Source organism: Sapajus apella, unplaced genomic scaffold (assembly GCF_009761245.1).
Source record: "Sapajus apella isolate SASKATOON/1434 unplaced genomic scaffold, GSC_monkey_1.0 scaffold2, whole genome shotgun sequence".
Classification (NCBI taxonomy): domain Eukaryota; kingdom Metazoa; phylum Chordata; class Mammalia; order Primates; family Cebidae; genus Sapajus; species Sapajus apella.
In genome coordinates this window covers 65497862-65516427 of record NW_022436942.1, presented here as the reverse complement: position 1 = coordinate 65516427, position 18566 = coordinate 65497862, and the positions used below count along the sequence as shown (strand labels likewise).

The 18566-nt window shown below is 47.4% G+C and overlaps 1 protein-coding gene and 1 long non-coding RNA gene across 5 annotated transcripts in view; one reads left to right on the top strand and one right to left on the bottom strand.

Annotated features, from left to right (window-relative positions):
• The window catches only part of BTBD11 (BTB domain containing 11), a 341753-nt gene that overhangs the window by 312926 nt on the left and 10261 nt on the right, over positions 1–18566 (bottom strand). The gene's annotated exons all lie outside the window — the stretch shown is intronic.
• LOC116566185 lies at positions 908–6563 on the top strand. Its single transcript, XR_004275787.1, has 3 exons — positions 908–993; positions 3511–3515; positions 6553–6563. It is a non-coding gene; the product is annotated as an uncharacterized LOC116566185 (long non-coding RNA).

The window sequence follows — 18566 nt, the reverse complement described above, 5'->3', positions numbered from 1 at the left end:
TCCCAGTAAGTTTTAAGGATATTGGCTGTTATGACAGTCACTGTAAAAACATCACATAAAAATACCCCAGTTTTGTGCCTAGTACTAGGAAGTCCTGGCCTGTTTCTCCATTCCCTGCAGAACCAGGATGGAGATGTCATCCTTTGGCCTTCACTATTTACTCCCAAGCATTCAGAGACAGAGTCTGGCAAGCCAAGGTCTCTGTCTCCAGTAAAAATTGTACTTTTTATTGGCAAAAAATTAAGAGCAGACTCACTTTGAAGGTCTTCCTGTTATGTGATGATACCTCTTATAATGAAGAGATCTGCTAGAGGTTGCCTTCTTTGGACCATCACAGAGGGCCATTTCCTGGCCCTGGATGCTCCTCCTCCTAGACACCCCCTAAGTCCCCTCAATGGGGGTGCTTCCAGAAAGTATTCTCAGTTTAGCCACCATCCCAATCTAGATCATCCATATTCCCCTACATCGTAAACTCAGAACCAAAAGGGACTTCAGGACCAGCTATTTCAGCAGCCCCCAGTTGAATCCCTGATCAGGAGCATGGGGTTTTCACTACCAGACTCCTCCTGGTGTGCAGGGCAGCTGGATGGGAATGAGCACAAACTCCGCTCTCAACAGCCCCAGGTGTGAGCCCTGATTGTGCTACTTAATGACAAAGAGACCATGGACGAATCCATGGACCTTCCTGGTTCTGCTTCCTCATTGGTGCAACAGGCCAAAATGAGTTCATACCTCATGAGATCACCCTGAAGATTGAGATGATGTCTTGTAAAATGTTTAGAATCCAGTAACTATTCAATGAAAAGAGCAGCCATCTCCTTACTTCCAGGTAGCTTCTTTAGCTCATCATTCATTTCTTCTGTGCACTGTTTCCTCTTAAGCTCCCTAGGCTTTGTCCCATCTCCCCACTTGCTAAGCCCTACTGCCAACACCTGCCCAAAGTCAGTTCAAATTTTGTGGAAAAATACAACTGCAATGGGCAATTTTGTGTGTGTGTCTCCCTAGGTTTCCTTGTTTTTCTTGGGGAATTCAGCCCTTCCTCCACTCTCAGTGTGGTCTAGGAGTAGCTGACCTAGCCCCAGCTCCAGGGTTGGGAGGTCCCATCTGGTCCAAGACAGTCAGCATGGGCAGCCCCTGATGCCAACTGTGTCCCTGGGCTTCTCTTGTACATGAACCAATAATCCTCACTTCTGCTTAAGTGAGTTTGGGTTGGATTTTTTTTTATCACTTGCAACTGAAAAGGATCTAAAGATACCAAGCCCATTTTATCCAAAGACAAAACAAACCTCCTTCCAATTCTCTTTGCTGGGCACTTCCTATAAAACTCTCTCTTCATAGAGAGCTCCAAAGCCAGAGAATGGAGCATCCACTTGCCTTATGAATAGCCTTGGAGATCCATTTTTCAGGCCCATCAAGGTGTCTACTTATTTGTAAAGAGTCTTTTGCCTTTATCACACTTTACTTTGCCCATCTTTTCAACCCTGAGGTAGTCCATGATATTATACTTTATGTTCTTCTCTACACACTAAATCACCTGAAAAGGGAACACTTTCAGTTGGGTGAAAAGGGACTCTCCTTCCAGGTAGAAAGAACCTCCTGAGCAACAGTAAAAGCAAGGGTAGTGTCCAGCTTTGTATCTTGCAAACCTGGATGAAGGACCAGGCTGGAAAATGGTTGTCTTCCACTGGTCTGGCCATAAAGTTACGAGGCTGAGTGCTTTCTAATCCAAGTCTAATTTCTTTTAGAGCCCTTTTTCCCACCAGGGTGATTTTAAAAGCAAATCAATCATTTTCAAAAACAAGAAGTCACTCTTATTAATCAAGGTGCTACATTAAAACCTACAGAAATATTAAATTAAACCTGTGTTAAAGCTCAAAGTTGCATGGACTCAAGAGTACGTTTATTATCATGCACTAGGGACAGTAAATTTAATACAGAGGCTATTCTGGCTCTACCTCTGCTTTAACAAATCTTTAACATGATCTGGAAAATGCCAAGACCATTCTTCAGTGGGCGGTGATGAGCTGGCCATGACATAGGTGTCAGTCATCATCCCTCCATGAGGTCAATTATAGTTCAGTGATTTATGGGGCTCAGGGTGATCACTTGTCTGGGGATGAGGTCTTATCGAAACCTGACCCCCAATGTCCTGGGATTCAGTGGCAAAAAAACTGCAAAGCGGGGACTGGAAATTTTCATTGCCTTCTCTGACAGGCACCTACTCTGTCTGAAACACAATAGGTCCATTAACCAGCTACAGTAAGCACTATTGGTTGGCGACTTAACCAATTTCCCTTCTCTCCCACTTCTTCGCTAACTTGATTGGGTAGTAGTGGTGAGAACACTGTGTGTGGCTAAAGAACTAAGCTTCTTAGCCTCCCTTGGGGATATGGTTGCTGGAGGACTAAGTGCTGGCCAAAGAGATATAAGAAGAATTATTAGGTAGACATCCAGTGACACTGCTTAAAAGAAAGACTGACTCCACTGGTAGGTATCCTTTTTCCCACCCTTTGTCACTCTTTGTTCTGCTTAAAATGCACAAGTGATGATTGAAGCTGTAGCAGCCATCTTGGGACCATGAGGCTACCTTGAGACTGGAAACCATGTGCTAAGGCTGGCAGGGCAGAAAGACAGAAGGAGCCTGAGTTGATGTAGAACTATAGATGAGGTTTGGCTCTGTGTCCCCACCCGAATCTCTCTTGAATTCTAATCCAAATTGTAATCCTCAGGAGTGAAGGGAGAGACCTGTTGGGAGGTGATTGGATCATGGGGATGGTTTCTCCCCATGCTGTTCTCATGATAGTGAATGAATTCTCACAAGATCTGATGATTTTAAAAGTGGCCGTTTTTCCTGCGCTCACATTTCTCCCTCCCTCCTGCCGCCTTGTGAGGTGCCTGCTTCCCCTTTGTCTTCTGCCATGATTGGAAGTTCCTGAGGCCTCCCCAGCCATGCAGAACTATAAGTCAATTAAATCTCTTTCCTTTATAAATTCCTCAGTCTCGGGCATTTCTTAAAACCAGTGTGAAAACAGACTAACATAATTACCATCCCAGCTTTGGACTGCCTACCTGCCTTGGACTGTTATAAAAGAAAAAACCAGCTCCCTACCTTGTTTAAGCTATTGTTAGTTTGGTCTCTGACACTGGCAGCCAAATGTGTTGTGGCATAAGATTGGCCAGTACTTTCAAATAAAATGTTATTATTGGTCAAATATGGAACATTCGCCTCCAGCCACCTTTCGCAATCACAACACTCTAAGTGAATACATGGGTTTGTGCTCTAACTGAGGGAGTATTGACCAAGAAGTATCTTCACTGAGTAGAGAACAGGAAGCATATACAAAATAACTGGAAGAGGTTGAGCGTGGTGGCTCATGTCTGTAATCCCAACATGTTGGGAGGCCAAGACAGGAGGACTGCTTGAGCCCAAGAGTTTGAGACTGGCCTGAGCCACATAGAGAGACCCTATTTCTATAAATAAAAAAATAAAAATAAAAATAAATCAGCCAGCTGTGGTGGTGTACACCTGTGGTCCCAGCTACTTGGGAGGCTGAGATGGGCGGATCCCTTAGGCCTGGGGGCTGAAGGCTGCAGTGAGCCATGATCATGCCCCTGCACTCCAGCCTGGTGACAGAGTGAGAACTTGCCTCTAAAAATAAAAATTTTTAAATAAAAGAAATGGAAGATTCAAACCCTGCCCTAGAAGAGCTTACAGTCCAATGGAGAGGCAGCTCATAGCCATAGCTAAACACTTCCCACAGAAAAAGAACATACATGACCCACTGCCCAAGCTGTATTACAGACAGCAAGCCTACAGGGGTTCAAAGGAGGAAAAGTTTGCTCAGATGTGAGCAGCCCCAAGAAAGATGGAGGGCTTGATTTACAGCAGTGAAGCTGATAGCAAGGGAACAGAGGAGCCATTCCAGGTGGGCAAATGACTTGAGTAGAAGCTTGGAATTAGGAATGAAAGTGTTCATGGGGAGAATGGATGCTTTGCCTGGGAGGAGCAGAGGTTCCCCTGAGGTGGAATTAGGGGGTACCAGGATGAGGAGCTTGGACTTGACCCTGCAGTCAATAGGGCAATAATATCAGAGAAGGGCTGATCTGGGGTGTCAGGAGGGATCAACTTAGATGACAGTAAGAAGGTTGACCATGGGGATGAAGCAGGGCAGCTCTGGCCAGTGTGGGAGATGGGGTAACAGTGACAACTGCACCACCATGGTCCTTCCAGCTGGGAGCCACTCTGGACAGCCAGAAGGATAGAGCAAGCCAAATACACCTCAGCTCTCTTCTCCCTTTCCTTCTCCCCATCCTCTGGGGAGCTGCTTAGGTGGAAGCTTCAGCATTCATGCCCCTCCCTCCCCTACTCCCCAAAAAATTAGGAATATAAATCTGGCATCGGCCGGGCGTGGTGGCTCAAGCCTGTAATCCCAGCACTTTGGGAGGCCGAGGCGGGTGGATCACGAGGTCAAGAGATCGAGACCATCCTGGTCAACATGGTGAAACCCTGTCTCTACTAAAACTACAAAAAATTAGCTGGGCATGATGGTGCGTGCCTGTAGTCCCAGCTACTCAGGAGGCTGAGGCAGGAGAATTGCCTGAACCCAGGAGGCGGAGGTTGCGGTAAGCCGAGATCGCGCCGTTGCACTCCAGCCTGGGTAACAAGAGCGAAACTCCGTCTCAAAAAAATAAATAAATAAACAAACAAACAAATAAATAAATAAATATCTGGCATCCATCTGCAAAGAAGGATGCTAGCCCTGGACCCAACAGAAAACTCAGGATTCCAGACACAGGATCACAGTGACTTAGAAAGGAAGGGGCCTGTCACCAAGAAGTGACAAAATTCTAGGACAGCTTAGTCTCCTGAAAGTCTCCCTTATTAGGCTGTTCTTGCACTGTTATTAATAAATACATGAGACTGGCCAATTTATAAAGAAAAGAGGTGTAATTGCCTCATGGTTCTGTAGGCTGTAGAATCAATGCATGATGCTGCCATTGCTTAGCTTCTGGGGAGGCCTCAGAAAACTCCCAATCATGGCAGAAGGTGAAGGGGGAGCAGCCACACTACATGGCAAAAGCAGAGGCAAGCAAGATGGTGGGGTGCAGGGAGAGGGGGAGGTGCCACACCCTTTTAAAAGGCCAGATCTCACGAGAACTCGCTGTGGCGAAGACAGCACCAAACCATGAGGTATCCAAACACCCCCCACCAGGCCCACCTCCAACACTGGGGATTACGATTCAACAAGGGATGTGGGCAGGGACAAATATTCAAACTATACCAGCTCCTTTGGGATCATTTCATCCACTGGTTTTCAAACTGGGTTCCATCAGGCAGTGGCATCCACCTATGCTGATCAGACCCAAACAATTCTGCTTTTTAATGTTTCATATATTGAGTTTCCCAGAAAGACTGCACAACAAACAAAGGGATCACTATTAAGTCTGATAACCGCCGACAGCCCAACTCCCTCCCTCATTTAACAGCTGAAGAAACTGAGGCCGGTGGAACCCTGCACGCCCTTCTTCTTATCCCCTCAGTCTTGCACTGACTTGGTCAATGTCTATATTTCCTGGACAGACTCACGGGGCTGGGGCAGTGGCATTCTCTTTCACTGCCAACTCCCTGGCTCCAGATTGACCCTCAGCTCCTGGTACAAAGCCTGCCACAAGGTAGGTGCTTCATAAGTCCCCACTACACTGGCATAGAAGAACAGGGATGGAGGGAGCACAGCATGTCAGGAGCAAAGCCATGGTTACTCAATCTGGGTCCGCACCTGCAGCTTGGCGTGGCCCAGCTATCGCAGATGACGGCACTCCGGCATGTGCTAACAGCGCATCCTTGGCTCTTCTGCTCACAGAGCTCCCAGCAACCTGTGACAAGGCTTGGAGCCTGTGCCCAGCCCTTCCCACGGCCCGCTGTCTACAGCCTGCATTATGGCTCACATCATCCTAGAACTGAGTAATGGTGTGAGCTTCTCAAGGGCACCAACTGCATTGTATTCATTTTTGTCTCTCCAGCACCAGCCTGGCCAAGAACAGGCACTCACACTGCCCTTCTGTTTCTCTTCATCAAATTCCTAATTTTTGTAAGCATTTGGCAAATTTTGGAAAACATACCTGGGGACATGCAGATTGTAGAGTGACTTAGCTAGAAAAGGGCTCCATCCTGGGAGATCTCTGGTGAATTTCCCAGGAGGGTTTGTTTGTTTGTTTATTCCTGCCTGGTGCTCATTTTTTTTCTTCTCTCTAAATTGGAATGGTTGGCCACTTAATCAACTCCCCAAGGGTTGCATGGATGCTTCATGGGGCTGCAGGAAAAGGGACCAGAGAACTGAAAAAAACGAGGAGTCACATTGCCGGCACCAACTGTTGTTCCCTTCCCCACCTCCAGACCTCTGAACCCAAACATCTTCCTAACCAGATTCCTAGACAACACACAGTATCATCTACAGGGAAGGGGGAAGAGGCAGGAGAGGGCTCACTGTTTGGTTTTATTTAAATTTTGCACTACATTCTATTTATTGTTAACAACTGCGTACCACTGCACAGTGTGAGTGTGTAGGCATCTGAATACGTGTGAGATGCCTCAGTCAGTGAATGAAACTCTCAGAGTGACCTTTCTGAGACCAGTCTGACCTGGGTTTCTTTATGTCAAAAGCACAAGACCATTTTTCCTCCACTAAGCAACTCAGTTCTTGGGCCGTCTTGAGCCTTCTTGAGCCCGAGAAAATACCCAACACCTTAAAAATTATCAGCTCTAACACATGAAAAGAAAACTGCAAAGTCAGAATTAATAACTGTGTAATTAAGTGGTTAACAGGCTTAATGTGAAGACAACATCAGGAATTGTTGACTTCAATATTCACAACAATTTCATTGGAGGAAAAAAAGGCTGGTTAGATGTTTCTCATTTTGCAAGAATTCCTGAGGATACAAGATAATGGCAGAGAAATCAGAGCCCTCATAAAATAAGTATGATATCAACACAGCAAAAAACATCCCACAAAAGCAAAATCATTCCAATTTTTTTTCTAGCTAGAAATATAAAGGTAATGGTTTGTGTTTGAATGTGACACAGGATGGGGCTTCCATGGATAAGGAGGCTGGAGTCTATGAAGATGTTAGAATTGCCTACATGAGAGTCTGCAAATATTATCTATCAAAACTCAACCCAAACTCAGAAGCTATGGCATGCATCCAATTTCTGATAGTTCTGCTGAGTTGATATAGGCACACACACATGCAACACACACACACAGGCACACACACGTGTATGCACACACGCAAGCTCCCTGTTTCTTGGGCACTATTGCATCAACACATGCTTCCCATCGCTTCACCCAAATGAAAACACACTGAAGCTTCCTTTGATATACGATGTACAATCAATAACCTCCCACTTCTCCTTTCCTTAAAATGAGATTTTTAAGAAAACATGATGAGTGATTAAGATCCATAACAGAGGACCTGTGAGCAGAATACATGAAGATTTTGATTGTGACCATCCTTTCAGTGGAAAACTTTCAGCAGAGTAAAAACACAAACGGAAGGAAATCTGTCTAGAGGCATGACACTCACGGGGCAGGCCTCATCTCTTCAAGAACCTGGCACAACACGGGACGACCTCTTTTGGGTGGGAGCGGAACAGACTGACAGCTGAGCACACGGGGCTTGAGCCTCTGCACTTGTATTTTCCTTCAGAAAGAGCTTGATGGGGCTGGGCCACAGGTTCCTCCAGAAAGGCTCTCTATGGGGAAAGGTGCAAGGAGTCCAGGACGGTGGCCCCCTTCTTTCTGGGCCAATGGGATGCTGACTAAGGGGCTATGTTCTGTAGAACTAGCAAAAGTGCAGATAATCCAAACCTCCTCTCCTTTGGAGTGGACATTCCACAGACTTCCTAACCTTTGAGTAGCAGCATCTGAGATCCAGATCAAAATGCTCTGAAAAGTGGCATGCCCCTGTAGTCCCAGCTATTTTGGAGGCTGAGGCAGGAGGATGCCTTGAGTTCAGGAATCCGAGGCTATACAGTACTATGATTATGCCCGTGAATAGCCACTGCACTCCAGCCTGAACAATACAGAGAGACTCTGTCTCTTAAAAATTAATGATCTAATTAGCTAAAATGCTCTGGGTGGCTCTTGAGAAGCACTGTCCACTCTGATGATGACTGATAGGAGGGTCGGGGCCAGGGTCAGCCGTAAGGTTTCATAACGGGCCTCGGAGGCTACAAGGGACAGAACAACTCCATATGTCCAAGAGTTGGGGGATTATGTCCCCCAATATAACATATTCCTTGGGTTGGTTGGATTATGCCCAAGGCTGAGTCAACCTCTATGTCCTCATTAGTCTCCAGATGAGACGCCCCAACCCTGGAATACTCAATCCAGGTCCTCAAGACATTTGAGCACTAACAATGTGCCCAGAAAGAGCACTGGAGTGGAATCAAACATTCGCCCCAACTGCCACTTATCTGGTAACTTAGGGCAAGATACTTCGCCTCTCCTACCCTCAGCTTCCCCTTGTGTGAACCAGGATACTAACACCTACGCACTCTACCACATAGGGCTGTTGCGAATATTAATAGAAATCGTTCACAGGACTCTGTAAATTATGCAAGACTAAAGAATTAATAATAGTAAGGTATTGTGGGGTTCAAAATTACAGTCAGTATAGCCTGATTAATATTAAACATCTCCTCCTGTCTTCCTGTGGCCCCCTTTTCAGTTTCATTCAACTGACAGGTGAGTTTGGTCCCTGGGGAAGTGGGAAGAGGATACAGATTTGAGTTAGTCAGGAGGAACATTAGGTTAAACCGGCTCAGATAAAGTATTTGAATTAATTAGTATCACACTGTTCTGGAAAAAAAAAATGGTTCTGGTCTTTCCAACAACAAAAGTAGGTTAGAAACTGACAGTAGCCTGTATACTTTTCCCATCCACCGGTGCCTGGCACTCAGTAGGCACTGAACTGTTTCCTGAATGAAGAATTAGAAGAGGGATGGAGAGAGAAGAGCAAGACCACAAACAATGACTCATAAGAGGACAGACAAGTTGTTGCTTTATCTTTATAATTCTTCATTTCCAATTTGATTAAATCAACGATTATTCACTGAATGGCTGATTTTTCCCCCATGGAATTCACCACCTGCCTTAATACCAACTAGACACAGTTCTGGTGTCATCAGAGCACTGAAAGACTTTTCAACGTGTCACACTGCGCCCTTGCCATATGTGGCCAACGTAGTTAATAGGAGGGTCTGGTGATCATGAGCCCAGTGGCTGGGTGGGAACCCCAGCTCCTACGTCCCCACTGCATGGCCTTGAGTGTCTCTTAGCCTCTCTGAGTCAGTTCCTCAATTGTGTGGTGGAACTAGTAACACCGACATCATCGGTGGTGATGGAGCGAATGAATGAGATACTATTGCGAACATACTGGTCAGAATCTGGTACACAGGAACCAGCCACATTAATAAGTGGGAAGTGGTGTGAATCACAACTAAAGAAAGAGAACAAAGCTTTGTTTCCTTTTCCCTGGGGCAGCATGGCATCGCGGAGGCACCAACCTGGGAATTCAGAGGGCTGAGATTCCGATCCAGCTGAGAAGGAAGGACTTTCCACCTTTAAAACAGGACTTCTATCACCCACTAGACTCACTCACCTGCCGGCAGCTGTGCAACCCCATACACGTCTATTAATCCCCCTGGTTCTCAGGTGTCTAGCTTGCAAAATCCATCTGATACCCAGACTGAAGACAGCAGGGCTGCACCCAGAGAATTGTGAAGCTTCTCTCAGCTCTAAGATCCAAAAGTCTATGCAGACACAGCTTTCAACTTTGGATTAGAACGACGTGCCATCTCATGGGCAGAAACTGGGTACAAAGGGATAATGGGCAATCACTTCCTTTCTGTTCTTCAAAGAGAAGCAAGCTTTGGAAAGGAGCGTTGTTCAGGGTTGGGAATTCAGAAATATGCAGGAAGACTCCCAGCCAGTTAACCAATGGTTAGAAACAAGCTCTGGATTTGCCTGTTAGTGAAGCTCCGTTAATTCACAGTTCATTTCACAGGCTGCAAATATTTATTCAGGACGCACTAGACTCTGGCACTCTTCTAGGTGTTGGGGGAATAGCAATGAATAAAACAGACAAATATCTGTGCTTGCATGAAGTTTATATTCCATGGTGTCATCCATTCATTGAACACGTATGTTGAAGTGCCTACTATGTGCCAGATGCTGTGCTAGAGACACAAGATGATCTGTAAAGACTGACAGGATAGTGGGCCATTCGGTATAATCTGATGTGTGTTATAATAGGGGTTTTCTATGACTGGGGAATGACAGTCCCAACAATAACATCCAACATGTAACAAGCACTCACTGCCACACATTAAGTGCTTATAGACATCACATCAATCTGTTTTAACTATGAGGTGAGCATGTTTACAAGAGAAGAAACTGAGGCTCAGAGAGAACTGGCCTGAGGTGGCACAACAAGTAAGGGATGATTCTGCAATTTGCACCCAGACTGTCTGACTTCAGACCCTTGATGTAACTACCATATGATCCCTCCCATTAAAATCAACCAGATTAGACAATTTAGTAAGTAACTTACACGATACAAGTCATAATATCCCAAAGTCATCATTTGCTCATGTCAGGGTTTAGGAATGCAGGGCTGATCCTTTCTGTTTTCAGCCTCGGACCTTTGCGAGCCGTCAGGTGGATATGCCAACTTTGACAAATGAGAATAAGCACTTTGGCATGGAAGGTTGGGAAGTATCCGGCTGGACGGGCTATTTTTGGTTCAGAGATGGCTTTGATGAGTTCTACCTCTGCTGCTGCCAATCAGCAATGCCACCTGGGAGGTGAGGCTGCAGCAGTGAAGGAGAAACACAAAAGAGCTTTGCATGGCGGGGTGGGGGGGATGGGGGGAAGGGAGCAGAATTGCAAATAATTGTGGGGAGCAGGAGGAGGAAGGGAGAGTCATCTTCAACTGTGAAGCATCCGGCTGTTGGACCCTGAATTCTGCCAGTTCAGTTTATTTCCCATATTGGTTCTCCTCATTCCCTGTCTTCTCTCTCCCATCCCTTTTGGGTCATGGAGCTCTGCGAAGGTTCCCAGTGCAGCACTCCCCTTTCCCTCCCCTCCTGGCCCTGCGTCGCTTGCTGCTTTTCTGAGCCTCAGCAGGACACACTTTCCACGCTCGTCTCATTGACCAAAGCCAAAGCCCATATCCACTGTGGGATCCCAGCTCCCTGGGTAGTCAGAGCCTCCCGAGATGCCAGAGCAGGAAGGACTTGCTCATCACCCAGGCTAGTGCTTTTCAAACTCTACATCTTACGCAAAATCCCAGTATTGATAAAACAGATACAAGAGGAACAACTGCGGAAGTGTGTGTACAGGGTGGAAGTGAGAAGCCTCCCTGTCTTACTCCATGAGAACTCAGATCAAAGTCGCTGACTTGGGCTAACGCCCCTGGTTTATGGTTTATAGATGACATACTGAGGGCATTGTCCCTCTCTTCCCTTAGGAAAACTTCACAAATATCCTCTGGATCATTACGGTTAGTGTGGTTCCCAATAAGCATAACAATGCAGCTTTTTTTTTTTTTTTGAGACAGTCTTTCTCTGTCACCCGGACTGGAGTGTAGTGGCAAGATCATAGCTCACTGCAGCCTTAAACTCCTGGGCTTAAGTGATTCTCCCACCTCAGCCACCCGAGTAGGTGGACAACAGGTGCATGCCACCACTCCCAGCAAACTCTTTACATTTTGTTTAGAGATAGGGTCTTGCTATGTTATCCAGGCTTATCTCGAACTCCTAGCCTCAAGCGATCCTCCCACCTTGGCCTCCCAGAGCACTGGGATGACAGGTCACTGCACTTGACCTCAGCGCTGCCTCTTGATGGGACCTGAAACAGTCCCCAATGGTTGCAGGCAGAAATACTAGCAGAATTTGGGGGTGCAGTGAGAATAACTACCTTGAATACCACCTGATGCAGTGGACCACTTCCTCCTTGGGGACACACTATCTTCTGTTGACTTCTAGGACGTTCCCAGTTCTCCTTCTCACTTGGCTGCTCCTTCTCAGCCTCCTCTGCTGGTTCCTCCTCTTCTGTCTGGCCCGAAAAAGGGCTGTCTTTGGTTTTCTTGTCCCTTCTACACTCCCTCCCTCAGTGACCTTGCCCACCACATGGTTTTAAAAACCATCTACATGCTCTCAACTCCCACATTTATATCTCCAAACCATCCTCCCTCCTGAATTCTACATAATCCTGAATGAATATCCAATGGCCAGTTAACGTCTCCTCCTGGACACCTAAAAGACACCTTGAACTTTGCATGTCCCAAGCTGGAGCCCTGATCTGCCTGCCACCTCCAAACCTGCTCTTTCCATGGTCTTTCCCATCTCAGTTTATGGCAACTCCCTCCTCCTCGTTGTTCAAACCAAAAACCCTTGAGAGTCTTCCTTGACCCCCCTCGTTCCCTCACACCCCACACCCAATATGTCAACACGAGCTGTTGACTCACCCTTTAGCTACAGCCAGAAGCCTCTTCCTAGCTCACCTCCATGGCTGCCCCCTAGCTAGGCCACCGTCCTCTCCTGCCTGGGCTATTGGAAGCGCCTCCACACACTCTTGCATTCTTGCTCCTCTGAAGTTCATCTTCAACCAGAAGTGTCAATCCTTACTCAAAACCCTGCCATGGCTCCCCAGTTCACTAGGAATGAAAGCCAAAGTCTACATGGGCCTATGGGGCCCTGTCCGACCTGGTTTGCTATGACCCTGTGTTTTCACCTCTTATGCCCCTTGGCTCACTCAAGTTTCTCTACCTCAATGGGTTATTAGCTATTCCTACCTCAGGGCCCTTACACTGGCTGTTCCCTCTGCCTGAAACACTTTTCTCCCAGAGAGCAAGATGATCAATTCCCTCACCTACCTCATCTTTCCACACCAATCTCATCTTTGGAGTGAGGCCACCCTGACCATGTTTTAATTGCAACCATCCCCTACCCTCCCTATTCCACTTACTCTGATTTATTTTTTCCATGGCAGGTGTCACCTTCTAACACTTTTACTTATATAGTGTGTTTATTATGTAGGGCCTCCCCCACTAGAATGTAAGTTCTGTAAAGGCAATGATTTTTTTCTATGGATTAATGGATGCCAAGTATCTAGAACCATACCTAGTACATGGTAGGCTCCGGATAAATATTTTTTGAATAAATGATTGAATGAATGGTTATTTTACAGTTTACAGAGCACTTTTATATCTGAGGACTCCTTTGAGCCTCAAAACAATCCTGGAAACCTGGTATATTTCTTATCTCCACTTTTCTGATGAGGAAACAAGTCCAGAGAGGTTAAGTCACTTGCCTGAGATCACACAGCTTGTTCTAAAGTGGGCCTCATGGCCCCTTCTGGTACTAAACCTTCAAGCGCTGTCTCATCTGACCACACTGATGAAACCTCTCCAAAGCCCAGGTCCCACCCACCTCTCTCCTACCTCCCTAAACTTGCACGCCAGCTTGCTGATGACTGTATTTGCAGCTGCAATGTGTGGTCTGCTTATTTGTCCCAGAGGAGCATATGAACTCTCTCTGCTTCTCTACAGACCTCCAGACCGTCTGACTTAGACATACATTTCCAGGCTACCTTCTGACCCTAAGACCCTCCTCCTGAACATAGGAGGAAGCGTTATACACTGCCCCAACTCCTGCCCTTTCTTTATACACAAAGGACAACAACTGGACATTCCATAAGGAATGAGGGAGGGGGTGAAGGCAGCAGGGAGGGGTGGGAGAGACCCTTTGCAGATCAAGAAGCAGCTCTCCTTGTTCTTCCTTAACAACCACGGGCTGAAATGTGAGGTCACTAAATGCATCTTAATAATGGCTTCTAGTCTCCTACTGAGAAACTTCTCTGTGGCCTAAGCAGCAGGCACAGCAACAGCGGCTACTTTTATGGCTGCCTCATCCACCAGACAAAGAATTGTGGAATTGGCTCGTGAGTGCTCCTTTTGCACAGGCTTCTGGGAAGCTCAGCAGTGGCAAATCTGCAGCCCAACCCTAGCAGGGCAAGTGGGAGAACAGGGCTTTGCCGCTGGTCACAACACAGCATGGCCTGGCCTGGAAAGATTCACGCCTTTTCCCCCCTCCCCTCACATGCGCTCAGGTCTTTAGGCAAGATGGCCTGGGTTCAACCCCAGCCTCTGCTGCTACCATCCACGCAATCTCGGGCCGGCTGCCTCACTTCTCTGCCCACAACAGGGGTGAGGTTTCTCACCCCAGGTGCCTGAGTAAGTACTCCTCAGTCATCTTCCATGATTTCTGAGTCAGATCTCTCTCAGATCGCACACTCCCTCCTCAAGGCATGGTGATTAGAAACACGGGCCAAGAACCAGGGGCAGAGTCCCCGCTCTGCATCTTACTAACTGCAGGACTTTAAGCAAGTCTCCCCACCTCTCCCAAGTGTCCTCATCTGTAAAACAGAGATGATAACCATTCCTGTCTCAGAGAGCAGCTAATGCTCTCCATTAATAAACTGGTGCCGGCAGTGTGGCAGATGCTCAGAAACATCAGCTTTTACCATGGCTATGTGCTGGGCTTCCTGGTTTTCCAAAGCACGGCCTCATTAGACACTTGCAACTCTACCAACACCAGAACCTGGTGTGATCATTATTTCCAACTCCCATGTGAGGACAATAAGGTTCAGAGAGGTCAGGAGCGTGAGGTCACACAGCACGGGCCCACCCTCCTGGGCCTGAGCCAAGCCAGACCTTCCCATGCACTACGGGGCTCAGGCAACTTCCTGCCCCAGCACAGGCTCCCAGCTGCCCCTCGAGGCTCCACATCATGGGGCCATCAGAGGCCATGAAGGCGCCAGCCTGCTCCTGGTCTGTTTCCTTAAAGCATAGCTCTCGTGCAGGGAGACAGAAAACTCAGAGCAGCAGCTGAATCAGCAAGAGCAGCCAGCCAACCCAGGTGGGGAGAGGTGAGGGTGGGGGTTGGAGGGGGAGAGAGGCCTCCTGCTGGCCCCCCACACTGGCCCCTGCCCACCATCCACCATGGCTGCCGCAGCAAGCTGAACAAGAGGCCTGTCGTCTGTCCCAACAATGGCAGCTGTAGAATGGCAGGAGCAGGCAGAGGGTGGGGAGGGCTTCCAAAGGGAAGGAGATTGAATCAGAGGCGCTAACATGGGGATGAGATTCCCTGCTTTCTGCCCTCTGCCTGCCCTGGTGTTGCAGACTTCCGGGTGGGAAGGAGGAGCTCCAATCACCCATGCACAGATCAAACCCTTACCACCCCACGCCTGCAGGCTTCCCCACCGCCTGCAACACCACCAGCACCAGGTGGAGGAGGCTGACAAGGAGCCTTCCACCTCGGAATGTCTGGTGTCCCAGTCCCCACTGTAAGCACATGGGAGGGGCAGCTCTCCTCCTCACAGGCACTGTCCTGGACCCACCCCACAGTCTAAGGAGGCTTCGTCTCCATCAAATGCTCCTGGCCCCGGGAACCTCTCCGGAGGAGCAGCTGTCACAGGTACAGTTTGATATCTGTATGACAATCTGTGAATAAACTAAACCCACCTCAAGCCCACAAGCTCCGTGAGGCCAGGAAGCACCTGTGGCTCTGCTCACGAGGGTGAGCCCAGCCCCAAACCTCAAAGTCAGCATAGAGAAGGCTGAAAGGGGCTGAGGGAGGAGGCGGAGAGAGAAAAAGGCTGTGCCACCTCCCCAGTACTTGGGGGGTGGCAGAAGCATCCAGAGAAAGAAAAGAGGTTAATTTAGGTCTGGCGTGCTTCTTGGGCACATCATGACTCCCTGGGTGGTACCCTGAGCTGGGATTAGGAAGGAACAATGACACATGCCACCCAAAGAAAATCAGTTAATCCATGAAACCTCAACCTCGGAGGCAGGCACCGTACTTGAAGATTTCACTTACACCTCCTCAAAGCTGCCTCTCTGATTTGCTTTCAGATATGAATGCACAGGGGAACTGTTAATTTGATTCTGCATTTAGCACACCTGATCTTCACAGTAATTGCTTTCACTGGTTCAGCCACGATCTAATGGGGATCTCCACATGCTTCCAGACTAGCATTTATTTTACTGTGAGATGTATAGTAAAACCGGAGATATTACAGCCAGATCGTAAATTAATCTCCAAACTGCTGTGGACAATGCAGGCTCTCATCCCACTATGCTTCCCATGAGTGATCTGGTTTAGAGGAGACAATACATCACTGCGGATAAGAGTTGGGCTCTAAAAATCCAGAAACCTGCGATACTGGTTCCAACTCTGCTGTGTGATCTTGGACAAGACAATATCCTACTCTGGGCCTCAGTTTCCACATCTGTAATATGTGAGAGTTAAACCAGATGCTCCCTTGGAATAAGGCATGGTACGGTGAGAGGAAGGTCGAATTTGAAGTCCCTCAGACTTAAATTCTATATGTTTTTAAATTGAGTTCTCTTTATTGTCTTAACAACACCTGGCAGGTGACTTAATGTGTCACAGCCTCAGATTCTTCTTGAGTAAGATGGGGATGATGACAGTACCTAACCAGCCTTCCCACATTCACCCTTCCAGTCAGCTCTCTGAACTACTGGCAACATGATCTCTGTGGAACACAAATCTGATCATTGCATCTCCCTCCTTAAAAGCTTTCAAGGGCTCTCCAGTGCCCTCCGTGAAAGCCTGCTTAATCTAGATCTGGCAGATGCTTAGGCTAACCTCTACCAGGCTCTCCTCCCTACCCTCTCCTATTCCAATTGCACTGGCCATTCTACCTTCCCCACATGCTCTCCTCTGCCACAGGCCCTTTGCACATGCAGTTTGCATTCACCAAGTGTTCTTCCTACCTTTTCCACCAACTTGGCCATGCTTCAGCCTCATTCAAGCCTCACTCAAGCCTTACTAAAGCCTCACTTCCTCATTTCCTTAATGAAGGCTTACTCCCAATCACATCAAGAGCCCTGGCAAAGACTCTTAACAGCCTATATGTCTCTCCTTCGTAGCACATGTCACCAGTTGTAAATTTACAACTGCATAATTCTATGATGAATAAATTAAACCCAGCACAGGCCTGCGAGCTCCATGAGCGCAGGGACTGTATTGCTTAACATTTAACACAGTTGCCTACAGAAACAGCCATAATGAATATAATAAAACCCAACAATGGCCAAAATATATGATGCAATTTCTACATGTCAGGCACTTCCCAACAGCTTTAAGAATTAGGTTTCATAGGCCAGGTGTGGTGGCTCACGCCTGTAATCCCAGCACTTTGGGAGGCCAAAGCAGGCATATCACAAGGTCAGGAGTCCAACACCAGCCTGATCAACATGGGGAAACTCCATCTCTACTAAAAATACAAAAAAAAAAAATAGCCGGGCATGGTGGCACATGCCTGTAATCCCAGCTACTAGGGAGGCTGAGACAGGAGAATTGCTTGAACCCAGGAGGCGGAGGTTGCAGTGAACTGAGATCATGTCACTGCACTCCAGCCTGGGCAACAGAGTGAGACTCTGTCTCAAAAAACAAAAAAACAGAATTAGGTTATTCACTTATTACTCTCACATAACAAAGGGGAAGTCTGAGTCACAGAGAGGTTAGGTAACTTGCCTGATACCACACAGCTAATAGGTGGTCAAAGTCCAGAAGTCTGGTTACTGACAAACTATAGAAACCTTTTCAGTCACTCAGTAAATGAGCCAGCATCCAGGGAGCAGTTCTTTAGGCAAAAAGGCTGGCACAGCATAAGCACTTATTAGTAACAATGATGATTGTTAACAGACATTGAGTATTCATGACGTGTCCAATATTTTTCTAGATGAATTAACTCATTTTATTCTCTCAACATTTTCTTTCTGAGGGAGTCCTATTACTCTCCTTATTAAGCAGATGAGAAAACTGAGTCTGGGAAAGATGAACTGAGTTGCCTAAGGTCACCTGGCTTGTAGGCAACAGAGCCAGAGTTTGAACCCTGGTCCACCTAACTCCAGAGTCTGGGGAAAATCCAGCTCTGTGATTCTCAGGGAGGACCAGACTCAGTCTCCTCTGCAGCAGAAATGGAATCAATTCTCCACTATGCCACAGTTTTCTGAATTCAGTTCTATTTGTGAGAGGGCCTGTGCTTCTTATGGCACTGAGCCCACCCAGCTAGGCAGGGTATGGAGGGGCTGTCGCCTGGAGATGATAACGCCAGCTATTTCCCCAGGGCCTCAGCTGAGGAGGCTATGTTGTGATCTGATGGATAGCTGGGAAGTGACTCATGGGGCAGCCAGGGAGAGGGGAAGCCGGGGGGGACTAAAAAAAGACCTGCGACCAAATATTATACACAAGGACGATCATCAACCATAACCACCACCACAAAGGCAAGCCCCGCCCTCCACCCCACACGCCCCTTGGGCTGCACTGGATTCCTGGGATCCTCCTGGAGGCCCCTATGATCCAGATTTCACCACTTGGCTGTGGCAGTTCAGAGCACAGGCTCTTGAGCCCAAATCCTAACTCTACCACTTTGTACCTGTGGCATCTTGAACTAGTTGCTAAACTTTTCTGAGCC